This window comes from Elephantulus edwardii, unplaced genomic scaffold, assembly GCF_000299155.1.
Source record: "Elephantulus edwardii isolate Elephantulus edwardi_28Jun2011 unplaced genomic scaffold, EleEdw1.0 scaffold00134, whole genome shotgun sequence".
Classification (NCBI taxonomy): Eukaryota; Metazoa; Chordata; class Mammalia; order Macroscelidea; family Macroscelididae; genus Elephantulus; species Elephantulus edwardii.
In genome coordinates, this window is record NW_006399884.1 from 8815586 (window position 1) to 8823900 (window position 8315).

At 40.8% G+C, this 8315-nt stretch overlaps 1 pseudogene; it reads right to left on the reverse strand.

Annotated features, from left to right (window-relative positions):
* Window positions 1–2534: 2534 nt before the first annotated feature.
* Window positions 2535–2912, reverse strand: LOC102854725 (annotated as a pseudogene).
* Between the last annotated feature and the right edge of the window lie 5403 nt (window positions 2913–8315).

The following is an 8315-nucleotide window of genomic DNA, read 5'->3' on the forward strand; positions in this document are numbered from 1 at the left end:
ATTCCTCCTCATAAAGTCCAGCCTCCCAAATGATCTGTTCCACATATAAATTGAAAAGATATGGAGACAGGATGAATTTCTGACATACTCCTTTCCTGATTTCAAACCATGCCATATTTCCTTGCCAAAAGTAAAATTGTGAGTTTAAAAGACATGAATTTGTAATGGTAGGACTTACTTAGAAACTGATAAGCATACATATGCATACACCAAAGATGACATTCAGATGACAAACACATGAAAAAGTGTTCAAAATCCTTAGCTATCAGAGAGATGCAAATCAAAACAAATATGAGATATCACTTCACTTCAACAACAATAGCAAAATTTAACACAGCAGCAAGCAGCAAACACTGGCGAGGCTGTGGAGAGAATGGAATTCATACTCACTCCTGGTGGAAGTATAAAATGGTACAGCCACTGTGGAAAGTGGTCTGGTGCTTTCTCAAAAGATTGGAAATTGAAATACCATTTGACCCAGAAATTCCACTACTGGAAACGTACCCTAAAGAAACCAGAGCCATGACTCAAACAGACGTATGTACACTCATGTTTATCACTGTGTTATTCACAATTGCGAAGGGATGGAAGCAGCACAAGTGCCCATCAACAAATTAATGGACAGAAACCTATAGTACATTCACATAATGGTGTATTAGGCAACAATGAAAAGCAATGATCTCATAAGACTTTATACAAAATGTGGGACCCTGGAGGACATTATGCTGAGTGGAATATCTCAGTCACAGAAGGATAAATACTGCTTAACACTGTTGTTGTTGTTGTTGTTATGTGCCGTCGAGTCGCCTGCGACTCATAGCGACCCTATGTACAACAGCCCTAAACTCCGCTCTGTCCTGTGCCAATCGCACTGTCTCTGACACTCCCATCCCAATTATCCCAGTCACTGAATCAATCCACCTCATAGAGGGCCTTCCTCTCCTGTGCCGTCCCTCCACCCTCCCAAGCATGATGTCCCTCTCCAAGGACCGGTCTCTCCTCACTACATGTCCAAAGTAAGTTAGACGGAGCCTCAGAATCCTTGCCTCCAAGGAGCCACCCGGTTTAACCCTCTCCAGGACAAATCTGTTTGTTTTCCTAGCAGTCCATGGTATTCTCAGTACTCTTCTCCAGCACCACAGCTCAAAGGCATCAGTTCTCCTTCTATCCTCCTTGGTCATTGTCCAACTCTCTGATGCATAACAGGTGATTGCGAAGACCATGGCCTGTATCAGACGCACCTTAGTCTCCAGAGAGACACCACTGCTCTTCAGCACTTTGGAGAGGTCCCTAACAGCAGACTTTCCCATGGCAATGCGCCTGTTAATTTCCTGGCTGCTGGTGCCAAGACTGTTGACTACGGAGCCAAGCAAACTAAAGCTGTGTACAATCTCAATCTCTTCACCATCCATCCTGATGCTGCCGATTGGTCCAGTGGTGAGAATCTTTGTCTTCTTGACATTGAGCCTCAATCCATATTGTAGGCTGCAGTCCTTGACACTCTGCAGCAGGTGCTTCAGGTCCTCCTCAGTTTCAGCAAGCAGGGTTGTGTCATCTGCATAACGCAGATTGTTGATAAATCGTCCACCAATCCTCACCCCACATTTCTCCTCATAGAGCCCAGCCTCCCGGATAATCTGTTCTGCATATAGGTTGAAGAGGTATGGAGATAGGATGCATCCCTGGCGTACGCCCTTCCCAATTTTGAACCATGCAGTGTTCCCTTGCTCTGTTCTGACGAATGCCTCCTGGTCCAAGTATAAGTTTCACATTAGAACGATCAAGTGTTCTGGGATTTCCGTTCTTCTCAGAGTCAGCCACAGTTTGTTATGATCTACACAGTCAAATGCCTTTGCATAGTCAATGAAGCACAGATAGACATTCCTCTGGTATTCCCTGCTTTCAGCCAAGATCCATCTAACATCAGCTTAACACTACCTCTGTGAAATAGGAAGGATGAGGGGGTTCGGTGAGAGAATGGAGAAATAATGGACTGATAACGAGCACTGTATTAGAACATATGAGGGCAAGAACTATTTAAAAGAAATATATGATTATGCATTATATGTATGAGAACAATCTGGAACATGAGGTGGATTGTGGGGTGGGGTGAGGAAGGGGAGAAGGTGAAGAAAATATGCAACATAAATTTTTAAAAAGTAATAGAAAAATTATAATACTAGACCCTGCCAAAGGTGAAAAATCTTTCTCTCTCTCTCTCTCTTTTTCTATATACTTGTTTTATTATGCAGGGGATTTTGGATAGAACCAGCTCTGATTCTTTGTTCTCAGACGGGCCTGCTGCCCCAAGGCCGGGCCACGAAGCTGTGCCGAGGGCAATGTTGGCTTCTGGTGGGCTGCAGGGCTTCCCCAACACCCTCGCCAGGTGGCCTGAGCTCCTGGCGTGCTTAGAAGAACAGGTGCCAGGAGTGGGCATTTGGGCTAGGCTGCCAGCCAGGGTAAATTCGAGCCAAGAGGTCCTAAGGGAGAGGGTGTGAGAAAGAGTCAAGACCCCGGCTGACACCCAAATCTCTTCACTGGGGGAGGCAGCACCTTCCCTGCACAGCCTGTTCATTGGCGCTGCTTTCGGAATCCTGTAGTTTCATCACATCCGGCAGCTCCAGCGGGCTGGAGGATGGTTCAGTGCGGAGGGCCTCCAATGTGTCATCTGACCGGAAGGTCAGCCCCACTGTGGCCGGAGCCTGGGGTCTTGCTATCTGACCGGTAAAGCCACACTCTCCCAGCGCCTTGGTGGCCTCCAGGAGCTGGTCGTCCTTGCACAGACGCTACCCGTCGAGTGGCCGCTTGAAGATGCCTTCAACGATGCGCTTCAGCTCATACGCGGTGCTCGACTCCTTGACGTCGGTGAAGATGGTGGTTTTGTGGCGCCAAATCGTCAGAAACACGTCCATCTACCCTCTGCCTCTACCCTCGACCAAAGGTGAAAATCTTTTAAGACTCCCCCCAAAACATGGTGACCTATTGAGCCCTGTCTTTCCCAGTTTTCAGTGTATCTTGTCCCTACTGGTCACTGTGTCCAGTCCTGAGGGTTTTCAAGGCTATCATCTTCATGGGAGCAAACTGCCCCATCTTTTCCCAAGAGGAGTGGATTGGAACCGCCATTCTTTTGGTTAGGAGTTACACACTCTACCACCTGGGTTCATAACAACCCAAACTACTGCCTTTGACTCAATCTTGATCCATGGAGACCCTTTATCTTGTTTTTTGAGTCTGTAATTCTTAACAAGGGGAGATTGCCCAGCTTTCTTCTGTGGAGTGCCTGGAGGATATGAAGCACTAGACTTTTTGGTTAGCAGTGCGAAACCCTTCATCAGAACAGCCCCCTCAATGATCAAAACTCTGCTAAACTCATTGCCATGGGGTAGGAGCCAACTCGTAGCTGATTCTGCAGTGGGTTTTCAGAGACTGAATGACACGTGAGGGGACTGCTCATCTCTCTTGCCTCGCAGCTAGTGGACTCCAACTGCCTGCTCTCTGATTGTTAGCACAACTCCTTACCACTAGTCACCAAAGTGCCCTTGGTGGTTACTACACAGAAAATGCTGATTGTTTATTCTCTCTCCTTCCTTCCTGGCTTTCCTGCCTACTCACTGTCACCTCTGCTAGTCACTATTGTTCCAAGTACTGAAGATATAAATTAGATGGAATACAGGCTGTTGGTTACTTGGCTATTCTAGAAAAGTTTCATTTTTCAGATTTCTCTTTCCCCACACCTCCAGGACCCGAAGGCAGAACAAAGAATGAGCTGAAAGGTCTGAAAGGAAGGACTAGGCTGGAGTTTGAAGGTCCTGGGCTTGAGGTGGGCGGGGAAACAAAGTGGGGAAAGAGGTATGAGAAGAAGGAAACAGTTTCCAAGGATCGATTTGTTTTTTTTTTCTTCTTCTGACTCCCCCACTCCACATCAATACAGCTTCACAGAGCTGGTTAATTATCAATTTACATGAGAAAGCAAAGCTGCCTCACTCTTTAAAGTACTCAAGCAAAAAGCAGGTCACACATACTCTGTCTTTCAGGGAGAGATTTGGCCCATTAAAACATTTGGTGGGAATGTTTTTTAAAATTTTCATACACTGTTGATGGGATTGTAAAATGGTGCAACCACTCTGGAAGATAGTTTGGCATTTCCTCAAAAAGTTGATCATAGAAACTCCATATGACCCAGCTATTACGCTGGTAGGAATACATACCAAGAAAATTAGAACTGAGACACAAATGGAGATTTCTATATCAATGTTCATAGCAGCAATATTCACCATCACAACAAAATGGAATCGGCTCAAATGCCCAATTGCAACTGAATGGGTTGAGAAATTGTGGTATATTGACACAATGGAATACTATGCAGCACTCAGGAACAATGATTTTGAAAAATACTGCATAATTTGGGAGAGACTGGAGAGCATTCTATTGAGTGAATTAAATCAGTCTCATAAGGACAAATACTGCATAAGACTATAAAAAATAGATGGATAACTAGTAAAACATGGGTGAGAACTCAAGGGTTGGGAGAGGGCTGAGGACAGATAGGGACAAAACCACAGGGCTGCACAGTTTGGTATGTGTGGGAAAGATACAAGTGAGAAGACAGGGTAATGATGGGCAAGGTAGAAAAGTGATTAATTTTATAAAACATAATGCATGAGAATAATTGTATGAAACACAATGTGAATGAAGAATAGTGTGAAATACAATGTATACGAACTTTGTAAACAAACCAATAAAAAAAATATTGTATTTTGCTGGACTATGTGTGTGACCCTTGTCTTCTGCCATGTTCTCTGTGCCCTGCATAGAATGATGTAGGAAACTTAGGTTTCCCTTTTACCAACTTTTTTGCCTTGTTCTTGCTCCATTCCCATCTCTACCCCAACCTCTACTTTAAAAGTGATAAAGATTTCTCTACTTTCCATTTCTTTTGTCTGCAGCTTTGCAAACTATAACTTAAAACAATCAAACCAGTATTGACCCTGTGGTATAGAGTAAACACACTTAGGATTTCCAAGGCTGTACATCTTTATGGGAGCATACAGCCTCAGTTTTATTCCTTAGAGGGGATGGTGGGTTCAAACCACTGATCTTTCAGTTAGAAGTCCAATACTTAATCCACTATGTCTTGATAGCTTTACTGATTTTTCTTCTAGTTCCTGCAACATTTTCTTTCTTTTTAAAACATACCACATGCCTCTGGAAACTCTTATGAATTGGGAGAAAGGATATTTAGTTATAGAAAGGCCTCAGGTCTTTTGTTCATGAAGTCGCTATGAGTTGTGCTCAACTCGACAGCAATCAACAACAAGAACAACAACTGAATAATGATAACATGCACAGTAATTAGATCAAGAAAACATAATCTTGGTTAACATCTACGCACTAAGTGATAGACCTGCAAAATACATACATGGTTAACAGAATTGAAGAAAAAAATAGACAACACCACAATAGTGGTAGGGGACCTTAACGCAGCACTCTCACCAAAGGACAGGTCAACTCAGAAGAAACTTAACAAAGGTGCAGAAGATCTGAACTATTCATTCTCCCAACCTGACCTTGTGAATGTTTTCTAGGTACTGCACCCAACTAAAAGTCACTTCACTTTCTTATCAAATGCACATGGTACATGCTCCATAATTGATCACATATTAGGGCACAAAGCAAGCCTCAACAAATTAAAAAACATTAAAATAATACAAAGTGTCTTCGCAGACCACAATTCTATAAAACTAGAAATTAACCACATGAGGATAATAAGCTTATAAAACCACCAATATGGAAGCTAAATAACACCCTGCTAGAACATGATTAGGTTATAGAAGAAATAGAGAATTAAATTAAAAAGTTCCTTGAAACAAGCGATAATGATAATACAACATATCAAAACCTCTAGGATGCAGCTAAGACAGTCTTTAGGAAGCAGTTTGTATCAATAGGTAAACATATAAAAATAAAGAAAGAAGCAAAATTAATGCTCTAACTCAACACCCCCATCAAATAGAAAAGAACAACAATCTAAGCCCACAGCCTCTTGAAGAAAGGAAATTATAATAAGAAGAGCTGAAATTCTTGAGATAGAAAATAGAAAAACAATTGAAAAAAAAAAAGAAAAACAATTGAAAGTATCAATAAAACCAGGAGCTGGTTTTTAGAAAGGGCTAATAAAGTTGAAAAACCATTGGCAAACTTAACAAAAGAAAAAAGGAGAAGACACAAATAATTAAAGAATGATAGAGGTGATAGCACAACAGAAACAGGAAATGAAATCTGTAATATAGGAATATTATGAAAAGTTATACTTGAGTAAATTTGAAAACCTAGAGGAAATGGACAAATTCTTTGAAACTCATGCCCTACCCAGACTGACATGGAGAGATGTGGAACACTTGAACAGATCCATCACAAAAGAAATTAAACAAGTCATAAATACTCCCCGCAAAAAAGTCCTTGACCAGATGGCTTCATGGCTGAATTCTACCAAATATTTAGAGATCTATCACTGATTCTACTTAAATTATTTTTAAAAATAGAGAAAGAAGGAATATTCACAGTGACATTCTATGAAGCAAGCATAACCCTAACACCAAAACCAGGCAAAGAAAAGAAAAAAAGATAACTACTGACCAATCTCTTTCAGAAACATAAATTAAAAAATTCTTAACAAAATCCTAGCAAGTAGAAGCCAACAGCACATCAAAGAAAATAATAATTCATCATGATCGAGTGGGATTCAGAACAGGTATGCAAGGATGGTTCAACATAAGACAAACAATCAGCATAATTCACCACATTAACAAATCAAATAACAGGAACCATATGATCTTAGCAATTGATGCAGAAAAGGCATTTGACAAAATCCAACACCTCTTTCTGATCAAGACACTCAGCAAAATAGGAGTAGAAGGGAATTTTCACAACATAATGAAATGTATATATGCAAACCCAAGAGCCAGTATTATTCTTAACGGAGAAAGCCTAAAAGTGTTTTCCTTGTTAACATGGACCAGACAAGGATGCCCACTGTCACAAGTTCTATTCAATATTGTATTGTAAGTACTTGCTAGGACAATATGACAAGAGAAGGAAATAAAAAGCATCAAGATTGACAAAGAGATGGTTAAACTTCCTATTTGCAAATATGATAGTGTACACAGAAAAATCCCAAGGACTCAACAAAATACCTGTTAGAGCTAGTGGACAAATTTAGTAGGGTGACAGGATATAAGATCAATATCCAAAAGGTAGTGGGATTTCTCTACAGTAACAAAGAAAACTCAGAGAAGGAAATCAAGAAAGCTATACCATTTACCATAGCAAACCACAAACTGAGATACTTAAGAATGAAACTAACTAGAGACACAAAAGACCTGTACAAAGAAAACTACAGAACATTTCTGGGAGAAACAATGAAAGACCTGAATAAATGAAAAATGTTCCCTGTTCATGGATAGGAAGACTCAATATAGTAAAACTGTCAATCTTAACCAAAAACAATCTACATATTCAATGCAATCCTGATCCTGACACCAAATTAATTTTTCAAGGAGATTGAAAGGGAAATTGTCAAATTTATTTGGAGAGAAAAAAAAAAACCCTCAAATAAGCAAAGCACTTCTGGAAAACAAAAATGAAGTGGGAGGCATAGCACTTTCTGACCTCAAAATCTTCTACACAGGGGTAATATCCAAAGCAGCATGGTACTGGTACAATGACAGACACATAGACCAATAGAAGAGAATCTGTTGTCAACTGTTATTTGACAAGCAAATAAAATCTATCAAATGGGGAAACAACAACTTGTTCAACAAATGGTGCTGACAAAACTGGACTGCTACCTGCAGAAACCTGAAACAGGATCCAAATCTCACACCACACACACACAAAAATCAACTCAAAGTGGATCAGAGACCTGGGAGAAAGTCCAAAATAATAAAGTTCATAAGAAAGAAGCTGTGGTATATTCACACAATGGAATACTATGCTGCTTTGAAAAACAAGGAACTCATGAAATATTATTCAAAATGGGTGACCCTGGAGGACATTATACTGAGTGAAATATCTCAGTCACAAACAGACAAATACTGCATGGTGCCACTGTTGCAGAATGAGACTGACATCAGGGTTGGGGTAAGACAGAAAAACTGGATAGATTATGTATACTGCATTGAAACAGATGAGGGAGAGAACAGTTTAAAAGCGATATATGATAGGGTATTATGGTTATCACAAGAGTCCAGAATGAAGGTTGCATGGTGGAGTGTACTTGGGGAGGGGAGGAAGGTGGGGGGATTGTATACCAATGA